General features: G+C 33.9%; 1 protein-coding gene across 6 annotated transcripts in view; it reads left to right on the top strand.

Moving 5' to 3' along the window:
* Positions 1-22,465, top strand: part of LOC115215680 — a 334,565-nt gene that overhangs the window by 268,926 nt on the left and 43,174 nt on the right. Inside the window, exon 1 of one of the 6 annotated variants that reach the window (XM_029784949.2) lies at positions 14,982-15,129. The exons of the other annotated variants lie outside the window; for them this stretch is intronic. The gene's annotated coding sequence lies outside the window, so the exon portion shown is untranslated. Of the gene's footprint in view, positions 1-14,981; positions 15,130-22,465 lie in introns of those variants that run through there. 6 annotated transcript variants of the gene reach the window in all.

The following is a 22,465-nucleotide window of genomic DNA, read 5'->3' as shown; positions in this document are numbered from 1 at the left end:
ATAATACAGATGTTAGGGAGTATTATTTAAGCGTATTAAGTCACACACTTGCCATCAATATATTAGATTAATTTGGCAAAAAGATGAGTAAGCATGATGAAAAATATATGAAAATTGGATAACGTCAAATCTAGAACATTACCAGTGATTTGGAGTATTCTTAATTGCTAGATTTTCATATACACGAAATGAGGATAGAAAATCAGAATAGCCATTTTGTTTCTCTTTTATAAGCCTCAGAAGAATAAGGTGACAACGGGTGAATTCACTATCAATTGAAATATCAAGTAGAAAGGTTAAGTTAGCGATGACAATTATGAATTACCACAAAGAAACCATGCTTCAGTAAAACCGAAACAGATCTAGAGTTTTCTCCGATGTTTACCGTAATGTTTAATATATTACTCACTGGACTACTATTATTTTTGCTCATTACCTTGACTATGTTAACAATTATTTAACTATATTTACGTTACGGATGTCTTGATTACATACAATAATTTAATTTTTGAGGGATTCCAACAGCAGCTTTGTAATGTTATAGGATTTACTATCGATTGTACAAAAATATGCATGGTATAGAATAAAAATATATTTTATCAGACGTTCTTGCATTAAACGATTCTTAGTATCGGCTGTGGTTATGATGTGCAATTAATATAGGAATTTCGGAATCGGGCTAAACTGAGAGACCCAATTATTTTCCCTTTTACGTCTCTGAATATACATTTTCTAGAAATATTAAGTGGATAAATTAACAGAAACTAATTAAATAAATATTACTTCATGTCTCAGAAGCTTATCAAAAACATGTTTTGGATGTAATGCTGAAATCGTAATTCAATAAGCAGTATTTAATAATTAGGTTTCTTTTCTGTGTAGATCTTATGGTTACATTATGTGACTAAATTAGTGCAGCAGCACAAATTCTAAAGGAGAATAAGATTAAAATTAATGTATTATTTGTAAAATTTAAATTCCTCTTTGATGAGCCTCTATGTTAGACCTTAAGCGGAAATATACTGCAGTATATACCATTCACCAAATGTTATATTTTACATGTTAAGAAAAAGTTCCGTCGCTTGTACAGTTTGAGATCTTAACATCTATAACATCTTAGAGTTTAATAAATGAATATTAATGACTTTTAAGTTGGGATATTATATCGTACGCCACGTTCCAATTTAGACAAAATAATTTGATAAATTAGGACTGAAGATAAACTACTTATTTTAGATACTGATATCCTAAAGATACACTAACAATACACGATTATGGTTTTCTCAATATATAATATTATATAACAGATAGAAGAAACATCATGCCTCGAATTGTTTTTTGTTCCCTCTATATTTTACAATATATATAGGCAAACATATAACAACAAAGCACGCACAACTTATACACAGACAATCATATGTACGTACCCACACCCACTCAGGCACACAAACACACACACACACACACGCACACACACACACGCGCATATACATGTATATTCGACTACAAATACTCAATGCTCAAATGTATGTGCTTTGCTTGTGCACCGGTAGGTTGCGACTTAGCGCGAGAAGGATACCTCCCTGAAACCACAGGGTGCTAAAACAGTCAGAGACAGGCGAGACAACTCGCTCCAAATCTCATTAAGGAGGGACAGACATCGATATTTCGCTATTTTATGCCTTATCAATATCACGTGTCTAAAACAAACTGAGAGTACTTCATTGCATTTATAAACATTTCATATCGCTATATTTAGTAGTCATCTTTTACCAAAAGATTATCATTGAATTTGCGAATATTTCAAAACACGTCTGAAAGATAGACACCAGTGTATATAAGTAATTCAGGGATGCTTAGTTACTTACGTTGCTCTGTGGAGTGCGTTTCAAACAAGAAGAGAGTCATATGATTTAGCCATATCTGGCTAAATTATAAGTTTCTAATTAATAGTAAATCCCTATGCGTAGAAATATGTTCCACTCAAAATGTCTTGAAAACCAGAAAAACTGATTACAAAATGTTCCTGTTTTCCTAATACTAAACCCAACGCAAATTTGAATTTATTTACTGTCAGTAAAAGTTATGGGCGTGAAGTTAATTTCGGTGGTACATGTATTGTATTTCGTGTTTTCTTTAGTGATATAATCGATTTATCGCATATTCATTGGAAAATATTTCTTCTCATAACAGTCGGTATATTTCATTAAACATAGAAGAAACTATTACCATGTGTCAGGAGTAATGAAACATAATTACAAAAATATTGGCTTCATTTGACAAAAACAAAGGCGTATTTTTTTTAAAGTCAAGGAGATGGTGATCAAGAAAACATAACTTGTATCGGTTTCTATTGTCCGGAAACATGTCTTCCTCAAAGGTACTTACAAGGAAAAACTTGATCATTTATAACTCTTGCATGTGTACATGGGCATCTTCACTAAAATATGATTCAGAAAATGTTAGCAACGTTATAAAGCTTATATATCAGAGTTAAAGTCTCATTTATTTATTTGCCAATCAGATTGTACACGAAAAATATTTGCTCGAATTTTTAGGAAAAGCACGTTATTGATTTTTAAACTCCAGAAACTTAGCAGTATGTAAGGTTTTTCAAAGTATTAAGAAATAGCGTAAAAATAGTGATTTATGATTCTTAATAACAGAAATATATGAATTCAAAAAATAGTATTTAATAAAAAAATAATAATATAGTAGCTTCCTCAAAACCTAATTTTGGTTAACAGGTTTAACAATAAATCAAGAACGAAGTTTGTTTCAAAAGGTGTGCCTGTACGTTTAAATATGTGTTTGCGTTCATTTGTTTGTTTGTTTATTTGTGTGTGTGTGTGTGTGTATGTGTGTGTGTGTGCATGCATGTATGCAAATATACATATACAGGTATGCAGATCTATATGTATATATGCATATACATACATATGTATTTGTATATAAATGTGTATGCATTTATGTGTATATCCGTGGAGAGAGCGCATTCCTATTAACATATTCTGGCACTACACACACACGCCCATGTAAAATTCATTTTCACATTATCCCACTAGAAGGAAAATGATTTCTAATCATGCTGAATCCAATTATTAAATATTTTTTGCTGTTTACAATTTGGTTTACTTTTATTTCATGTAGTCATATTTTGCATCAGTGAATTGCTACTTTTGCTGAAAAATATTTGCTGCATGATGAATAAAACTATTAGTAGAGTTGAGAAATACATACGTATAATGTTTAGAATACAAGAAATATCTCCAATTTTAATTTTTTTATCAAAAGAATTAAATCTGCCATTCTTCAAATTCAAATCCATTTTAGAAATGTTTTCTACTGACTGTCATCAAACAAAAGAATTGCTACTTTTCATTATATTTCGTTATTTTATTAATCGTATGTTTTCTGCTGAAGTTTATTTTTTTCCCTCCAACTTCGTGAAAATTCTGACAAATTTCTCATTCCAAATCTCTCCGGGTTTCTTTTGAATCATGGCATGGTTCATATAATCATGTTGAAAAGTTTACATTTTTCACTGCTGATAGTTGATATGGGAGCTATGTCCATTTTCCTCTACTAAACATGTAAACAGCAATATAGGGACATCCAATAGATGAGGTGTTTATATGGAACAGTGGTAGATATTCATATAATATCAAGCATATTTACTGACATATATATCTGTGTGTGTGTGTGTCTGTCTGTCTGTCTGTATCTGTGTATGTGTGTGTGTGTATTGGGAGGTTTAAATTCTTGGATTGGATATCGATATAGTCTTAGTCTTAAATGTTACCAATAGGAGATTTGGTACTTTGTGCGGACACTTAATGTTATTTCATTAATTATTGTTCGCCATATCATTAAGCGCAGAACTTGAGGTGTATTTTGCATAATTGCTGAGCTATAATCATGCACATAACTAAGTAGTGATTAAGTCATCTGAATATTTACCTCAGGCGTCCCGTTGCAATGACTGTGCAAACTGGGACTTATAACATGCTTATATACACAAGAAAAGAATGAAAGACAGAGAAGTAAGTCCAAGTAGGAGCAAAGTGCTATACTATAACGGAATAGAGAAATAATACACGCGCAAACATGTGTATTTACATATACATATACCAATATACTAGGTAAACATATATGAAAGAATGTATACACACACACAAACGCACACACACACACATTTATATATATATATATATATATATATATAAATGTGTGTGTGTGTGTTTGTGTGTGTGCATACATTTTTTCATATATGTTGAACCTAGTATATATATATATATTTATATATATATCACGTGATCACGTGACCGACCAGACCATCAGACGTTGTTACACATCGCTGGTCACAATGCGTTCGCATTGTTTTAGCCTTTGAATGACGCCACCCCGCTGGCTAAGCGAGCAGGCCAATATATATATATATATATATACATATATATATACCTATATATATATATATATATATATATATATATATATATATATACATAATTACATATACATGTATATGCATACATATGTGTGTGTGTGTGTGCGTGTTTGTGTATGAGTGTACATGCTTATTCTTTGGAAAAAATACTTAAAGTACATGTTGGGATATATAAAACAAGGAATACAATAATATAATATTAAGGATATAAGGAAAAGAGCGGATTCTGCAGGAAAACTGATCGGCATTATTGGCGTCTGGTTGTCTGAGACTATAAGAGATTAGTGTGTTGCCCAGAAACGGCACAATATTCCAGGCGAAAGTGTATGATATATACATACATATACATGTCTGTGCGTTTTCCTCTGTGTGTATGTACGTCAGTGTGTAAGCATATATGTATGTGTGTATGTATATCGATAAGAAATTCCCGTACAAATACAATCTAGCATGCATCAATAAGCTCCAGCGTATATAAGGTTCTTAGTAGAAATATCTATAAATACTATCATTAGATGAATTGGAAGCAGGCGAACAGAACTTTGGAATGCCTGCTTTCATGTTTTTATTTCATTTTCGCTTATATTTATTTCTGTATTTATTTATATATTCATTTTGGTGTGTCACTTTTATCTCGTAAGCTGTGTTTGGATATGATAGTAATATGTTTATTCATGTATGTATATTATATATATATATATATATATATATATATATATATATAATATATATATATATGTATATATATATGTATGTGTATATATATATATAATATATATATATATATATATATATATATATATATATATATATATATATAATATATATACATGTATACCATAAAGGGATATATTATCCTGATAGTTACCATATTTCCTCTCAAGTCGGTTTCAGATATCGACTAACCACAACGGTCCGTATATGGTGCTCGCGCTAAAAATGAGTTGTAAGGCCCTGCTAACTTTTCTCGCTGGTTAATTACGTGAGTCCCGTTCAAGACTGCATATTATCCGTTGAGTAATTAATAACATTAATAAGGTTTCTTTAACAATTATTTACATCATATTTTCCGTACCTACACGTGTTTCAACTTCAGTAACTACACACTGTTGGATATGCGGCCTAGCATCTCGGTGTAGTTTCATCAGAATCATTGACCTTAGACCGTTTCGAAATATATGCCGCAACTAACTGTTAAGTGGATTATGGATAGGAAAAATCTCTGTACTCCTTATCATTATAAATTATATATATATATATATATATATATATATATATATATACATATATATATATATATATGTGTGTGTGTGTGTGTATGTATGTATGTATGTATGTGTGTGTATGTATGTATGTATGCATGTATGTATGTATGTATGTATGTATGTATGTATGTATGTATGTATGTATGTATGTATGTATGTATGTATGTATGTATGTATGTATGTATATATGTATGTGTATGTGTGTGTGTGCATATGTGTGTTAAATGAAATGAGACAACAAAACCAAGGCAGTGTGGAATTTATAGGACATCTATAAATAGAAAAGGTAGTCTTACAGCTGTTTCTGGTATATTAGGGATATCCCTTCCCCAGAGACGCTATTAGAGAGTTAACTAGAGGGAAATAGAAGAGTTCAATGTAAGGAGTTATTTTGGAAAAGGATGGATATAGGAAGTATAAAGGGAAATAAGAGAATAAAAATAAACGTAATAATATATGTAGGAAGTTGCAATTGCATTTCCATTATACAAGGAAAGTACAGTGTAGAATAGGTAGAAATGCTTATTCTCCATGGTATGTAGATTCAGATAGGAGTTCATATTTTCTCATTACAAGTAGATAGTGTGGGGACATAAATTCCATGTGTTGTTCATTGAAAGGGGTCTTGAGATGTGAATGAAATTTTGAGAATGCACAGGTAGGGGTAAGTAGATGAAGAGAAGAGTACAGATATGTATGTTAGGAGGAGAATGGTATTAGTCAAAAGGAATAGGGGAGGAAAGAAGAAAGAAATGAATTAAGAAGAAAAGTAAAAAATAAAAAAGGAGTGCTAGATGTGGTCAAGATAATGCGAGGAGATGAGAGAGGAGAGCTATCAGGATAAAAGAAATAAGGGGAAGGATAGAAGGAAGATTTAAGAATGTAAGGAAGGAATATGTGTGAGGAGTGGGAGGTGGAGTCATATGTTTGAAAAGCACTGAGGTGGGGAGATAAGTAAAGTAAATGGTACGGGGGACACACGCACATATATAACACGAGGTAAAAAGCTAAACAAGCAAACAATAGCGGACCATATATCCCCACATTAATTTCTAAAAATATAGATTATACTACCCCTAACCAACAAAAAAAAGCAACGGACGCTCTCTTCTATGGTATGTACCTCCCTTTTCACTAAATGATAACAATTTTGCTAAATCATTTTTTAATAATATAATAGAATCCTAAAGGCGGCGAGCTGGCAGAAACGTTAGCACGCCGGGCGAAATGCTTAGCAGTATTTCATTTGTCTTTACGTTCTGAGTTCAAATTCCACCGAGGTTGACTTTGCTATTCATCCTTTCAGGGTCCATAAGTTAAGTACCAGTTCCGTACTCTGGTCGATCTAATCGACTGGCCTTTTCCTCCAAAATTTTGGGCCTTGTGTCTAGAGTAGAAAAGAAACGAATATACAAAACTCCAACTCACGTCAACATAAATTTTACTCTATCTTTAATAGATCTACTTTAAAGATATCCTACTCCTATCCGCTCATTTTTTTAGTCTATCATAACAGCCTCTAGTAGAAGAAAACGATCTCCCTGTTATCAAAATAGGCGAAAGCATGTGATCTCTTCTTTTTATTTCTTGTCGTTGAGACCTTCTTCTACGCCTACCTCACCTATTCTTTTCAAAATTTCAGTTCAAATTCTGGCGTGGCCAATTTTGCCTTTCATCCTTTCGGATTCGATAAAATAAGGTACCAGTCAAATACTGGAGTCAATATTGTTGTCACCTCTGGCTTTGTGTAGAAATCAGAAACGAGCAACTCAGTGAACTGAAATAATCAATAGAATGTGAGACAATATGCCTTGCAATATTATTTTATGTTCATAGGTGTTGATCTGGCAGAAACGTTAGTAAGCTGGAAAAAATGCTTACCAGTATTTTGTCTGCCGCTACGTCCTGAGTTCAAATTCCGTCGAGGTTGGCTTTACCTTTCATCCTTTCGGGGTCAATTAAATAAGTACCAGTTACGCATTGCGGTTGATATAATCGACTTATTCCGGTTGTCTCTCCTTGTTTGTTACCTCTGTGTTCAGCCGCTAGTGGGTAGTTAAGAAATAGGTATTTTGTCTGCCTTTACGTTCTGAGTTCAAATTCCGCCGAGGTCGACTTTACTTTCTATCCTTTCGGAGTCAATAAATTAAGTACCAGTTGCGTACTTGTGTCGATGTAATCGACTGGCTCCCTCCCCCAAAATTTCGGGCCTTGCGCCTAGAGTAATGTTATTATTTTTTTTTATAGGCGGCGATCTGGCAAAATCATCAGCACGATATGACGAAATGCTTAGCAGTATGTCGACGGTCTCTAGTTCTAATTCCACCGAGGTCGACTTTGCCTTTCATCCTTTCGGGGTGGAAAAAATAAGTACCAGTTGAATTTTAGTTGATATAATCGAGTATCTTCCTCCCACAAGTTTTAGGCCTCGTGTCTTTAGTAGAAAAATTTATTATAAACATTGCTGTTGTTGTTTTTATTGTTTTTGTTGTTGATGTTGTTGAGCCACTTTAACAGAGGGCGAGGCTGGTATAGCAATTTTCTTGATAATAACAATTGTTTTGGACGAAAATTTACACCTATACTAAAACACAACTTAAACAACAACTCTGAAGTGAACTACAGAGATAGCCTAAGACAAGGTCATAGTAAATGAAAACACCCTTTAGTTTATCGACGAAAAGTATTCAAATCTAAAGATAGCAACATCAGTTATTCGAACAGCATCCTACCGATGACACTCATCTGTTATAAAATGGCAATAAAAATCCTCACCAATAACCATTTCCATCACAAAATAAAAATACAAAAGTTTTAAAAGGTTGATGCACCTAGAATCAATATCGATTGGAATAGAAAGGGAACACCAAAATATTTGAATAAACAAAATGAAACATTGAGGTTAGTCACGTTGTTAAGTCATGATGCGAACACATGAACACATATTTTTTTTTTGTCTTTCTCTTTCTCGCCCTGTTTCTTTATCTCTGCTTCTTAAACATTATACATGCATGTATGTACTTGTGTGTATTTCGACTGTTTTACACAGTTTAGATTATAGGAGTGTTTTTTCTTGTATACCCTAGGTAGACATCTGCATTGTTCGAGGAAGGATATTTTTTTTTGTAGATGTTACATTACATAACTGAGTTTTGGGTATAATTTTTGATAATAAATAAAACTCGGTGAGGCTAAAATCTGATATCGAAATATAACGAAATATCATTTAGGTTAAAAATGAAATAATACTGTATTACACACACTCACACACACACACATACATTCTCATGCATATATATCCATATAGGCTTGATGGATGCATGTATGTGTGTGTATGTATATATGTATAAATGTGTGTGTATGTATATGTGTGCGTGTATGCAATAAATATTCCGAACAATAGAAATCGAAGTAGATGAAGACGTAAATAATTGCAAACAAAATTTTGGTATAAAATTCCTCTAGATAGAAAACAGCCGAAGACTGCCCGAGAGAATCGAAACCGCATCTTCTGTGATCATGACAGAGGATATATATGTAAGCGTAAACACAAACACACACACACGCACACACACGCTCACACGCATACACACAATAAAAAATATATATATATATATATTATATATTATATATATATATATATATATATATATATATATATTATATATATATATATATATATATATATATATATATATACATATACGTGTGTGTGTCTGTGTATGAATAAGTAGATGCGTGTGCCTATATTTATTAGTGGTGGGGAGAAGTGATTTACCGAACATCATTATGAGAATTAAATGAAAAATATCAAATATTATATGCAACCAAACTGAAAGTTTATAGAAAGAAGAAACAAAACTTACTTAGATCTTACCGAGGAAAGATTTACATTTATATTTCAACATTTGTTGGATAAGAAAAACAATAAAATATACAGGGTAAAAGTCAAATTGTTTTGATGGCGTTTCTGTTGCAGAGGTATCTTCCCTTTTTCTTGGGGATGGGATCAACCGACTAGCCGTTATTCGACCCTCCTTTATAAAATTAGACAGTGGTGTATCTCTCTCTATATAAACGGCAGTTTGTCTGTGCGTGTTTCTGTGTGTCTGTTTGCTTGTACCCTCACCCTGACCACGGCTTTCAACCGATTCTGATGAAACTTGACACACACATAGCCCAATGTCATAATTCAAAACTAACGCAGCGAAAATTTTGAAAGTTCCCCCAGTTCTGAAAAAAATCGATAAATTCGACATGGGTCGAGAATCAGGAATACGAACCACAAACTGTCTAGGGGACGCAACTCTACCTTTTTTAAATCTCAAAAAAAATTTACCATCATTTTTTCCATTTTTTTGCTATTTTTGGCTATAACTCTCTAAAAATGCTTTATAGTTATTTCCCTTACAAACCTGAGCAACGCCGGGCGATACTGCTAGTCTTCTATTTAATTTTAACATGAAACCTTGTAATCCTTGTGGCGCTCAACTTATGCCAAGGATTTTGCTGCCGTTGGCTCTCAAATAACTATTCTGCCTTTACAAGGGACAGAGTTTGCTTTTATTCTGCTCGGTGCCTCACACACTTATTTCTTTATTACCAACAAGGGGCTAAATTCAGAGGGGATAGAATAGGACAGACAAAGGGATTAAGTCGATTACATGGACCCCAGTGCGAAACTAGTACTTAATTTATCAACCGCGAAAGGATGAAAGTCAAAATTGAACTCGGCCGAATTTGAACTCAGAAAGCAACGACAGACGAAATACACCTAAGCATTTCGCTTGGTGTGCTAATGTTTCTGCCACCTCGCCGCCTTATTCTCTTGCTCCACACTCTTGTCATGTGTTACATCTCGTGGAAGCCGGTTTAATATAATCAACTCCTTCGGCAATGAGTAGGCTGTCCTATTTGAATTTTATTTATGTTTGAAAGAACTAATATATATATGTGCTTGTTGTACAATCGAACGAATACAGAACTCCTTCCTCCAGCATGGCAACAGAAGAATGATTGAAACAAGAGGGTGGGGGCTGAAAAATACTTATCTTTAAGGTAATCGGGAGATGTCTGGTTAGGGGCCCAAACTTCATAGTTCTTTTACATGGCTTAGAACAACTGCAATAAGTGTGTGGATGTGAGAGGGAGGGTGTATTGAATATAATCATAAATGATCTTACTCTATTTTCTTTTATCCAAAGCCAAGAACTTTTCAGCACCCCCTCATATATATCGTGTGTCGTGAATAATATTTCAAATATTATCGGGAAAGTAAAGAGCGACTACGATAGTATAACATAGCAATAAGAAGACTAACACTATTCTAATAGGTTGAAATTGAATAATGTAAAACTTGAAGTTGTTTTAAGATATACTTAGCGTTAAAAAGGACTCGTGTCAAGAGAGGTTAAATGTGTGGAAAGTATATCAGCTGTTTCCGTAAAGCATTTTATTTCTGTCCCTAGTTTTAATCAGAATTTCAATTTGAATTGTTCTAGTGTTTCTTTCAGCTATAATATAATAAGAACGTATAGTATTAAGTATATTTGTACAAAGTGAAACTAATATTGATCTGCTCTCGCAATATTATTTCCAAAAGCCCGTCAGATAAGTACATACTTCTTTCGGTATAAGACTCCTCAGATAGGTGGTTTTAAATATACATTGATATGTTTCTGCGTTTGTGCGTCGAAAATGTCCTTAGGAAATTGAAGAATATTTTGATAATCGGAGAAGTTACTATTATTGAAAATGGTAGATTTGTAATAATTTTAACGAAGTTTTTATGCGTATTATCTAATCATGTTTGTTATTAATGCTATTTTGTTTAACCGATAGATGTCATTGAATTCTCATATAAATATAATTGCTACTCTGTTGAAAGATGCTTCGACATAAGAAAAGCAAGATTTGTTTGCAAAATTTGAGGAGAAGACATTTAAGGGCATATAGCGGATGTATTGTATTATAGAATATGCATAAGATTGAGTTGTTTAGTTTAATGTAGCGAGTGAAGGGGATTGTGTGCTATGTTCCAATGATATACCTGAGAAATTGATAATTTTCGCTGATTGTTAACGTAACAATTTGCTTGTACCTTTCGGAATTTGTCAGCAAACCGCCCATATGAACATCAGGTAACAACTAAACTACTTTCTCAATGTATTTCCTCAGATACTATTGAAATTTTTCTAAAGATATATGAGGGTGCGTATAAATATATCCATGTATTTATGTATATGTTTATATATACTTCTCTGTGTATATATGTCTTTCTTCAAAGACATACAAACGAAGAGACACATATATGCGTACTCCACACAAGTATCTGATAGAGAGTGTATTATTATTTGACTGTGTGTGTATAAGTGATCCTTTTTTTCTAAATTTGTAACCAATAGATTATGTATCCACACACACACACACACACACACACACACACGCTGCACACACATTCACACACACATGCACACACTCATACACGCACGCACACACATTCACACACATATAACCCTGGGGTTTGTCGGAACAACTGGAGACTTGCATGAGTAGCAGTCTTTTTACCTGCTGACTACTATTTATTCTCTTTCACAATTACTTACCTGATTATTTTGACTGTGCCAAGGAAGCAAACTTTTGTGAAACAGTTCTACGGAGTACTCTATTTCCGGTTCATTTATATTCCCTGAACACATTCTGATACTGACCCTAAAGCCACAACAAAATTTGGCACTATGTTCACATATTTTTCTACTGTCAAGCTATCTAGTATTTAAGAGAATTGTACACATCTATTTTCTCATACTTCTTAAATATCCTTGAGTCAAATGGGTACGCAACATCAATTATAGAACTCATGTGGTGCGCCTTGTCCACCATTACTATGCTCGGCTTGTTTTGCTCAGTTACCTCATCCGTTTGAATTGGGAAATCCCTCAGGATTTTGCAAGAATCCGATTCAGCCATTCTCTATAGTTTGTGTTCGTTACAGGACCTGTCCCTCTTCTCACAGTTTCTAATGCGTCACTTTCTACCTCATCATTTCGCTACTCCTTTTGGGTTTGGGAAAGTCGAGGTTATTCATTTACAATATGCGTAATGGTTTCGTCAAATTCATTACGAAGTCGACACAACATAGACCTTTGCTCATTTCTAAGATTGACCCTCAAATTTGCGACCAAAGCTCAGCCTTGCGCTGTAAGTATAATGCTCTTAGTCTCGTTTTTAAATACTCATTTCTTTAACTAGCCTTATCCATTTTCTATAGCAACGTCAGCTGTGGCTACATAGAATTGGCTACGTACTCCTTTGTTGAGTAGTGCTTCCCCATGTCCTTCTACTTCTTTTCCTTATTCTTGGTTTCATCATGTCCTCATTTCTAACACTACTAGCAGAGATTCCTCACTTTGGGTTACATATCTCAACACGTTCCTCATAGAATATGCAAGCAGTCTTGCACACATATCAGACCTCTTCCTCCATATGCTCTTTTCATGTTTGCACGTATCCCACACATGGTTTGGAGCTTTCTTGTACGTCTTTACAATATAGGCACACCATATAATCACTAATCCGGTATATATATATATATATATTCCAACTCCTTTAGCCCCTTATCTGTCCACTTCAGTATTCCAGCGCGATACCGAACCATTGCAACTGTGATCGAGTTTATTACCGAAATTATGTTTGCAGCATTCGACTTTGAATCCAGTATTTTTCTAAACCGCCGCAGATGCTGTTTCTTTGTCTTTTCTTTCATATCATCACGCTTAATTCCATCTTCCTCACGTATTCCTAGATATTTATATTCAGTCTAAGGTTCAGTTGCTTTCATCAGCTAACCACTTGACATATATACACGTTTTGTCCTGACATGATTTCCTCGTCTAATCACCATCACAGCATATGTTGAAAGTACAAACTCCATCTTGATATCGTTTGAGAAAATTTGTCCAAGTTGAACTAGACAATCTAATTCTGTCACACTCTGGTGAACAACCCCATATCATCTATAGATACTTTACAACTTCCCAGATCATACCCCAACTTTATCTTACGCAGTAACTTACTCGATGAAATCATCCCAAGAAGAAAAATCAAGGGGTATGTAGCCACCCTGGAAGATTCATCGCCTAATTTTTATTTGTTATAACACCTGATACCCTGCCACCAATTGAGATCTTCACCATTTCATATTGTTCCTTTTAAAGCTTTTCGCGTTTTTTCCTATTCCATGCTTTCCCATAGATCTTGTTATCAAAGAAGTTGGTATCGCATCATATCTTTGACGACGATCAATCTACGCCATGCTCAAATTCGTGTGCCTTCTCTTGTAGTTTCTGATGATTAACTTGTAAATGAATAGCTGATCTATAGTTCCCCCGCTCCTTTTCGACAGGTTTTCTGCACCCGTCCGCCATTACGTTCTGATTCAAATTTCGCCGAGGTCGACTTTGCCTCTCATCCTTTCGAGGTCGATAAATTAAATGCCAGTCAAGTACTGGGGACAATGTGATCGACTATCCTCCTCTTCACAAATACCAGGTTTTGTGCCTTTAATAAAAATGATTATTATTATTATTATTATTATTATTATTATTATTATTATTATTATTATTATTATTATTATTGTAGTTGTTATTGTTATTGTTGATGTTATTGTTGTTGTTGTTGTTGTTGTTGTTACAGGAAAATTTAGTGCGCGCCACACATGTATTTAGCCCACAATTAGTTTGACGTATATAAACAAATTATAACAGTTTCAGTTTTAACACCTAAAGAGTACAATATTAGATAAAGTAACACTGCATTTAAATTCATTATTTATGCTTCAGTATCGATTTTACAGATTTTGTCAGCTTTGTATTTAATAAGTCATTTAATGCCTGAAAACGTTTCCGCTATTAAAAATAAATGTTATTTTAAGGAAAGTTTTATTAATAGCAGGCTATTTTACTCGTGGCTTCAGTCTATTAAATCAATTGAGTCAAATTTGAAGTCCTTATGACGACGCCGGCCTAATTCTATAGTTAGAGATCTTGTTTTGTGAAAAGGAATCTCATTAAATGCTGCTTCATGTAAAGTTTGAAATAACAATGACTGGATCATTTATCTTACGTTTATTTTTGCAATGGAAATATATTTCCTTTGTCTTCCTTGTTGCTGAATATTATTAAGCAAATACGAAATGTATAAACAGGTGTTTAAGCAATTTAGTTTAACTTAGTGAATACCGAGACCTCTTCGAGTAAGGCATTTAAATGGTGTTATTTAAGAAGCGCTACTTTGCATGAATTCCAGCCTAACACAGTGTTAGCAACTGTGACGTATACAGTTGCTAACATGTGCAATTCGTAACACTTCACGACAATCATTCAATGATCTCGTCAGTATACTGCTATGTGTCAAATGGTATGTATCTTCGTAATATATATATATATATATCACATTATTGAGTATATATGCATTCAATTTAGATATATTGCATCTATGTATTGAGAAAAGTTTACATGTCTCTGTAGCTATGCTTTGTCTAGTTATGCTTACACACACACAGACGTGCGCGCACACACATGTACATATTCAGACATTTATATTAGTGGGGTATATATATATATATATATATATATATATATATATATATATATATGTGTGTGTGTGTGTGTGTATATATATATATACATACATACAAACTTTTACATTCATAGCATTTATAACTATGCATCTATACGTATATGTATACTTATGTATGTGTATATATATATGTGCATATATGCATATGTGTATATTTATATGTTACAGATATGTATATATAAATGTTTCGTGTATACGTATGTGTGTGTGTGTGTATTAGAGCTCCATTGCTTTTAACAAAGAGACTTGATGTCTCTATTTCAAAAGCTCTGCTGCGTTCTAACTTTGCGATTACCTATTGAACTATACACTGTGATTTCCTGTGTGCGCGTGAGTGCATGTTTGTGTTGTGCGTGTGTACAAATCTATGTGCTTGTGTGTTTGTCTCTGTGTTGAACTGCAAATTATTCCTGAAGGTATTAATGCAAAACTCGTTTTCCTCGACGGCAGTCAGTACAATCATAGCTCGTACCAAATCAAATTTATTCCATCTCATCCACTTGCACTAAACAAGATCAGCACAAGATTACAAAACTGATGATCACTTTATATACCTGCATCACAAACACTGATCATAACGCATGGCAACGCAAATTGTTCAACATTGCAAATACTGATCTCAATGTCTAAACGCCCGCTTCAGAGATTCTAACAACTACTAACCTTCTATGAAGCTCAACTATGACCTAGCTCGGAGTACTGATCCAACGTCGACTTTGTTGCTGACGCTGCTATCATAATCACAACATAACACTATCCGATTCATTGTTATTGATTTGATTCTAATTTCTTCGATGCCTTGAATATTTGTTTATTATTGATTTTCCATTTAATATATGCCTATTAAATCTAGTAAAATTATACTGAATTCATTTCTCCTCTTCATTGCAAAGTTAATATTACAGTACTATTACTATCACCACAATCTTAAGATGATAGTAAGATTGGTCATAACAATGCGATTCTCTAAGGAGGCGAGATCATGGAATTCTAACCACGCAAGGGCACAATGCTTAGCGTTGTTTCGTCCGTCTGTCGAGGTCAACTGTGCCTTTCGTCCCATCGGAGTCAATAAAATGAATACCAGTTGAACATTTGGGTCGATGTAATAGATTTAACCCCCGTCTCCAAATTGCTTCCATAATTTGAACCCGATATTGATACTATTCTCTTTGGTATATTCTTTATATAATAATGTTCACAGCTTATTTTGTTACAAGATATGCATTGTCCCACAACGTTGCTGAGAATGCAGATCTTCGATGATATATTTTTTGTTTTGTTATTATAGTCCGTTGATATTATGGCTCTGTGTGAATAACCAACTTATAGTGTGGGACTATGCGTTTACTGCTGCTTATCACTTAGTTGTTATGTCAGTAATGTTTTAAACAATGTATAAACTTGATCCAATCAACGAACTATATAACTTAAACCTAAATTCCTAGCAGGTATGTGTATATATATATTTCTCAGCTAGCATACAGCAATTGGTTTATATATGACTTATATGCTGATCCGTCTTATATATAATAACGATTGCTTCGATATTTACGCATGCGCAGGCGGCGAGCTGGTAGAAACGTTAGCACGCCGGGTGAAATGCTTAGCGGTCTTTCGTCTGCCGTTACGTTCGGAGTTCAAATTCCGCCTAAGTCAACTTTGCCTTTCATCCTTTCAGGGTCGATTAAATAAGTACCAGTTACACACTGGGGTCGAAATAATCGACTTACTCCGTTTGTCTGTCCTTGTTGGTCCCCTCTGTGTGTAGCCCCTTGTGGGCAGTAAAGAAATAGGAACTTCGTCTGTCTTTACGTTCTGAGTTAAAATCAGCTTAGGTCCACTTTGCCTTTCATCTTTTCGGGGAAGATAAACTTAGTACCAGTTGTGTATTGGGTGGATCTAATCGACAGACCCCCTCTCCCAAAATTTTGGGCCTTGTGCCTATCGTAGTAAAGAATATTTACACATGCGAAACAAAAGACTTCCGTGCAATCATTTCCCATCACATCTCCTTTGAAGGACGAGATTACAGATGTAATAACCAGTCTAATTTCTTACACTAACTACCCAGGGTGATGAGATAACAACTGCAAGACAGGGTGAGGAAGTTGTAGACGAAAAAGAGCAAAGCAATTTTTCTGAGAGCTGAATAGTCAGCGACCTCTACTCCCTCGACCTGCAGAAAATTGCATATAGCGTCCTACTGGATAACGTATCTAAATACCCCAGATACACTTGTGAGTGCATGTGTGTAATCGTAGGCACATATGTGTGTATGTGTGTGGCATGTGCCAGTTTTGTAGCTTGTTGAGATCTCATTTGTGATAGCATATACAGTGTATTCTACAATGAATAAGTCATATCGTTGATATGCAGCCGCAGAAACACACATACACACATAGATAGATAAACTGATATATATACATATATATATATATATATATATATATATATATATATATAATATATATATATATATATATATATATATATATATATAGATAGATAGATAGATAGATAGATAGATAGATAGATAGATAGATAGATAGATTGATTGATTGATTGATTGATTGATTGATTGATTGATTGATTGAATAATTGACTGAGAGAGAGAGCGAGTAAATTTTTTGATTCAGTAACAATGTTTGATAAAAAGATTTTCATAAATTCAATAATTATTCATGATATTAATTTTGTTTTATAAGAGCATATCAACGTAAACCGGATGGAAAAGAGATTTTGTGGAGCGCTTTCATTTTCTTCGGCTTTTGAAACACTTGCGGTATATGGTATTCATTTTACTTTGTCCTATCGCGATGAAAAGATATTTCATATCCTGCTCTACTTGATGACAATATGTGATCGATTATTCTTGATCTCTGTAACTGTGTATTGACATAGCTAATAGTATCATCGATTTTTGATTCTCTGAGACCTTCTGTGGTGCTATCAGTTTTGTGGAGGATTTGTTAATGCTGGCATATCTTCAACTGGAAGTCGCAACTCTAGCAGCATTTGAAGAAAGGGAATAAATTTATTTACTGTACTCTGCTTCATTAAATGCTGTTAGAGTTTTCTGAAAGGAAATGCATTTATCTGGTACCGTAATGGAAAATGCTTCAGTGTTGCTTTTATAGACTTTGATCTCGCTGATGCTTGGCTTCCCGGAGGTTCGCCATGTTTCTCTACAGCCCTGAATTCAGTATAGATCAGAGGCTTTTCTGAATTTCTGTTGTTTCTTTTCTTTCTCAGCTGTGAATACAATATTTTGTATGACTTCTTCTTAGAAAGTGAACACTCTTTATTCCTTTTATTTCCATTTAGTAGCTACGGGGAATAATATTCTCTGACACTTTTCTAGATATTTGCGTTATACTATAATGATATTTAGTTCTTTTTTAATTGCAAAAGGTCATTACAAGCCAGTAATCCTAGTAAGTATAATTATTCTAAATTGGATTTATGCGTTCAGTATACAGAACGTATTTTCTGTTTTTCTTGTGGTCAAGTCTTGCAAATTAGCTTAACGTCCAATTGGGGCTATTATGAGTTATTATCGGAGCAGCTACATATGTGAGGCTTATTTTTTTCTTTTCGTTTCGTGATATTTTTGATTCAACTTACATTCTAGTATTAAACGTAAGCCATTATAATAATTTTTCAAAAGTATATTTTGTACACTTTCACTGCTTAGGTTATCGGATTTAAAATAGTTGTAGACTTGCTTTTGATGTTCCCTTATTTTACTTTCTATTTTTAGCATGTTATTATGGCTCTTCATTAAATCTCTCCATCCAATTTGCCTTAGCACATATTTCTATTTCGAATCTTTGTCTGCAGAAGTATTTCTAGTTGGTTATTATTTGCATCATACGTCTTGAGGTCAGCTATATACAAAACACGGTTGATGTCTTACTGTCACATTTCTGTACGTGTCTCATCCTGTTTGACATAATAGTTATACGAATCGGGATTAAAAGAAGAGATCGGAAAGGGCAATCCTTTGGAATGGTTTTCATTCAATGGTGATCGGTTCCTGTTATTTTCAATTCTCTAGTTTGTATCAGCAAAATTGCAATATTCACGATATTTCTTCTTACATTTTTTCTTCTTTCACTGGATCCACCTTACTCATGGATAATAACTCCAGGATCAACGGATGGGAAATACTATCAAAAGCCTTCGGGTATTCAGTCTATGACCAGTTCAAAACTTTATTATGCATTCTTTACTCTTTGTTTATGTGTTCCTTATAGCCACAAAAGCCTTTATATTCTTTCCGGTCTTGTGAAAACAGAACAACAGGTCTTTGCTGCATCAATTGCAGTTAATGAGTTGTAGATTGTAGGAATGGAAGATATGAGTCTCTAGTTCTCAGAGTTTGTGGTTTCTTTTGTTGAAGGAATTAAGATGAATCACCACCAAGTTAGACACTCAGGTGTTATTTGATCTCATCAAATTTCCATTTCACGTTCCTCCAAAATATTTTAACTAACTGTTTTCTTGTGACGTAAGGGAGATAATCATTTCTACATAATTAGCAGAATTAGATGTTTGAAACTTGCAGTTTTAAAATTTATCTTGTCCAGTACCTTCTCGTTATTTGTAATTTGTAATTTGTAAGTTAGTTCTGCCATTGTAACCCATTCCCTACGATTCTTCGGCCAATGTTGTTTTCAGCAAATGTCTTACTGGTAAATCCTTCACCGCCATTACTTCCCTATCAAATGAAAACTGCTTTTCTTAATGTTCGATCTGCACTATTGTTTACCAAGTTCTTGATATAATCACTCGAAATTTATATTTGTTTTGATTTGAGAAACCTTCTCGGCATTAATACTGACAGATTTTTGCTATTTAGTAAGGATCTGTTCTTTGAGGTTATCATTGACTTCAGCAACCTATTTCATTATGTTATATTTTCCTAGTGTTTGTCTCGACTAATATTTTTCTCTTGTGAAGATTTGCTATTCATTGGTTAGTCAAAATCTCCATTCTATTTCTTAAGTAGAAATATGACACAAGATTTTTTTTAACACAAAGTGATTTATTGGATCAGGGATAAAACTAGCCATTCATTCCAGTATATTCTACCATCTTGTGGGTAGATCTCTGCTCAAAGAATTTCTTACCTTTGCTGGCGAATAGCCCCTCCAGGTGTATTTTTACATCCTCTAATATGTTGAAGCTCTGTCCATTCAATGAATGCAGAGAGATTGAAAAAGGTGAAAATCTGAAGCGCAAGGTCGGAGAAAGATGGAAAGTACCGCAAAAGTTCCCGGCCAGGCCCAAATATTTTCTGTTACATCTGCTAAGAGGGTGTGCGGTCTGGCATTGCCGCGATGAAAGCAATGCCCTTACGATTAACAAACAGCGATTGGACGTGTCTACTGGTGGTGGTGGTAGTAGTAGTAGTAGTAGTAGTAGTAGTAGTAGTAGTAGTAGTAGTAGTAGTAGTAGTAGTAGTAGTAGTAGTGGTGGTAGTAGTAGTAGTAGTAGTAGTAGTAGTAGCAGCAGCAGCAGCAGTAGTGTTTAACTTATCACAATATTCAACCTTGGGAGGAAATTCCTATGCTGTATAGGAAAATGTTGGTTTTACCAATCTCGAAATATTTGCAGCTTCGCATTGTTTAGGTCATGCGTTCAGACGTTAGAGATTTATTTTTAAAATTCAACCTGACGTTCCTACATATTGAAATATATTTGAAACATGTGAGTATATGTATATATGTATATATATTATATATATATATTATATATATTATATTATATATATATATATATATATATATATATATATAGAGGTTTTATGATGACGTAATCCAATAAGTAAATCACGCTAGTGTTCAGTCTGATTTCTTGCCTACTCTCCGACTTAAATCCAGGGATGTTATAACTGTATAATAATGATTGGCTGTAAACAATATTTCAATCGGGAACGATGACCTGCCTTAATCTAATAACTAAAACGAACCTAACTTATAACTCTACCGGGAAAATACCAGCATATATCACAATCGCTATTCATCACTTGACATCTATTGATCATTTGTGATCTAAACTCCTGCAACGTCCATGTCTTCCCTGAAGTTTTATCAATGTATAAATGTATAAATGTCATAATCGGACCTGATACATTTTTTTTGCCAGTTTGTACCTTTATTAACATATATATATATATATATATATATATATATAATATATATATATATATATATATATATATATATACAATTACATATTCAAACACTCACACACTTTTATATGTGTGTGTGTGTGTGTGGTGTGTGTGTGAGTGAGTGTGTGTGTGTGTGGGGGGTAAATATATATATATGTATATATATATAAAATTACTAAAGTCTCTCTAAATGAGATTACGGCAGCGTTACTGGATATTAATAGTTATCGCCATACTAATATGGCAGTCTATAGATATAAGACTAAAGCTAATCAGTGAAAGCTTTAGTCTTACATCTATAGACTGTCATATTAGTATGGCGATAACTATTAATACCCAGTAACGCTGCCGTAATCTCCTTTAGAGAGACTTAGTAATTTTAATATTTCTATTATTGAAAACAAGTGGATGTATCCCACTGTAACTAGGTAAATAAAATCTTCGAACAGACGGTCAGTAGCGACACCTGCTGGTTCTGACTACGCTGCATTGATAAAGGGCAACAACCCTGAAACATGTCTGCAGATGTCTGACTAGCAAGGTGAAGCGTCTGACCTCCCCTGTTCGAAGGTTTTAATGGACGCAGGTTCGTGTGTCATATAGCTAGCTAGAGGCGATGGCCTGCTGGAGCTAATCAGCGACAGCTTAAGTCTTATATCTATAGACTGCCATATTAGTATGGCGATAACTATTAATATCCAGTAACGCTGCTGTAATCTCCTTTAGAGAGACTTAGTAATTTTAATATTTCTATTATTGAAAACAAGTGGATGTATTCCACTGTAACTAGGTATATATATATATATATATATATATATATATATATATCGCCATGAATACTAAAAACGCTTTCCATCATTATTGCCCCCGTCATTGATTGACAACAATTTAGCTGTATCAAAAGGTACTCAAAATATAGTCGTGAAGTGGTAG

Source organism: Octopus sinensis, linkage group LG9, assembly GCF_006345805.1.
Source record: "Octopus sinensis linkage group LG9, ASM634580v1, whole genome shotgun sequence".
Lineage (NCBI taxonomy): Eukaryota > Metazoa > Mollusca > Cephalopoda > Octopoda > Octopodidae > Octopus > Octopus sinensis.
This window is presented reverse-complemented; position numbering and strand designations above follow the sequence as displayed.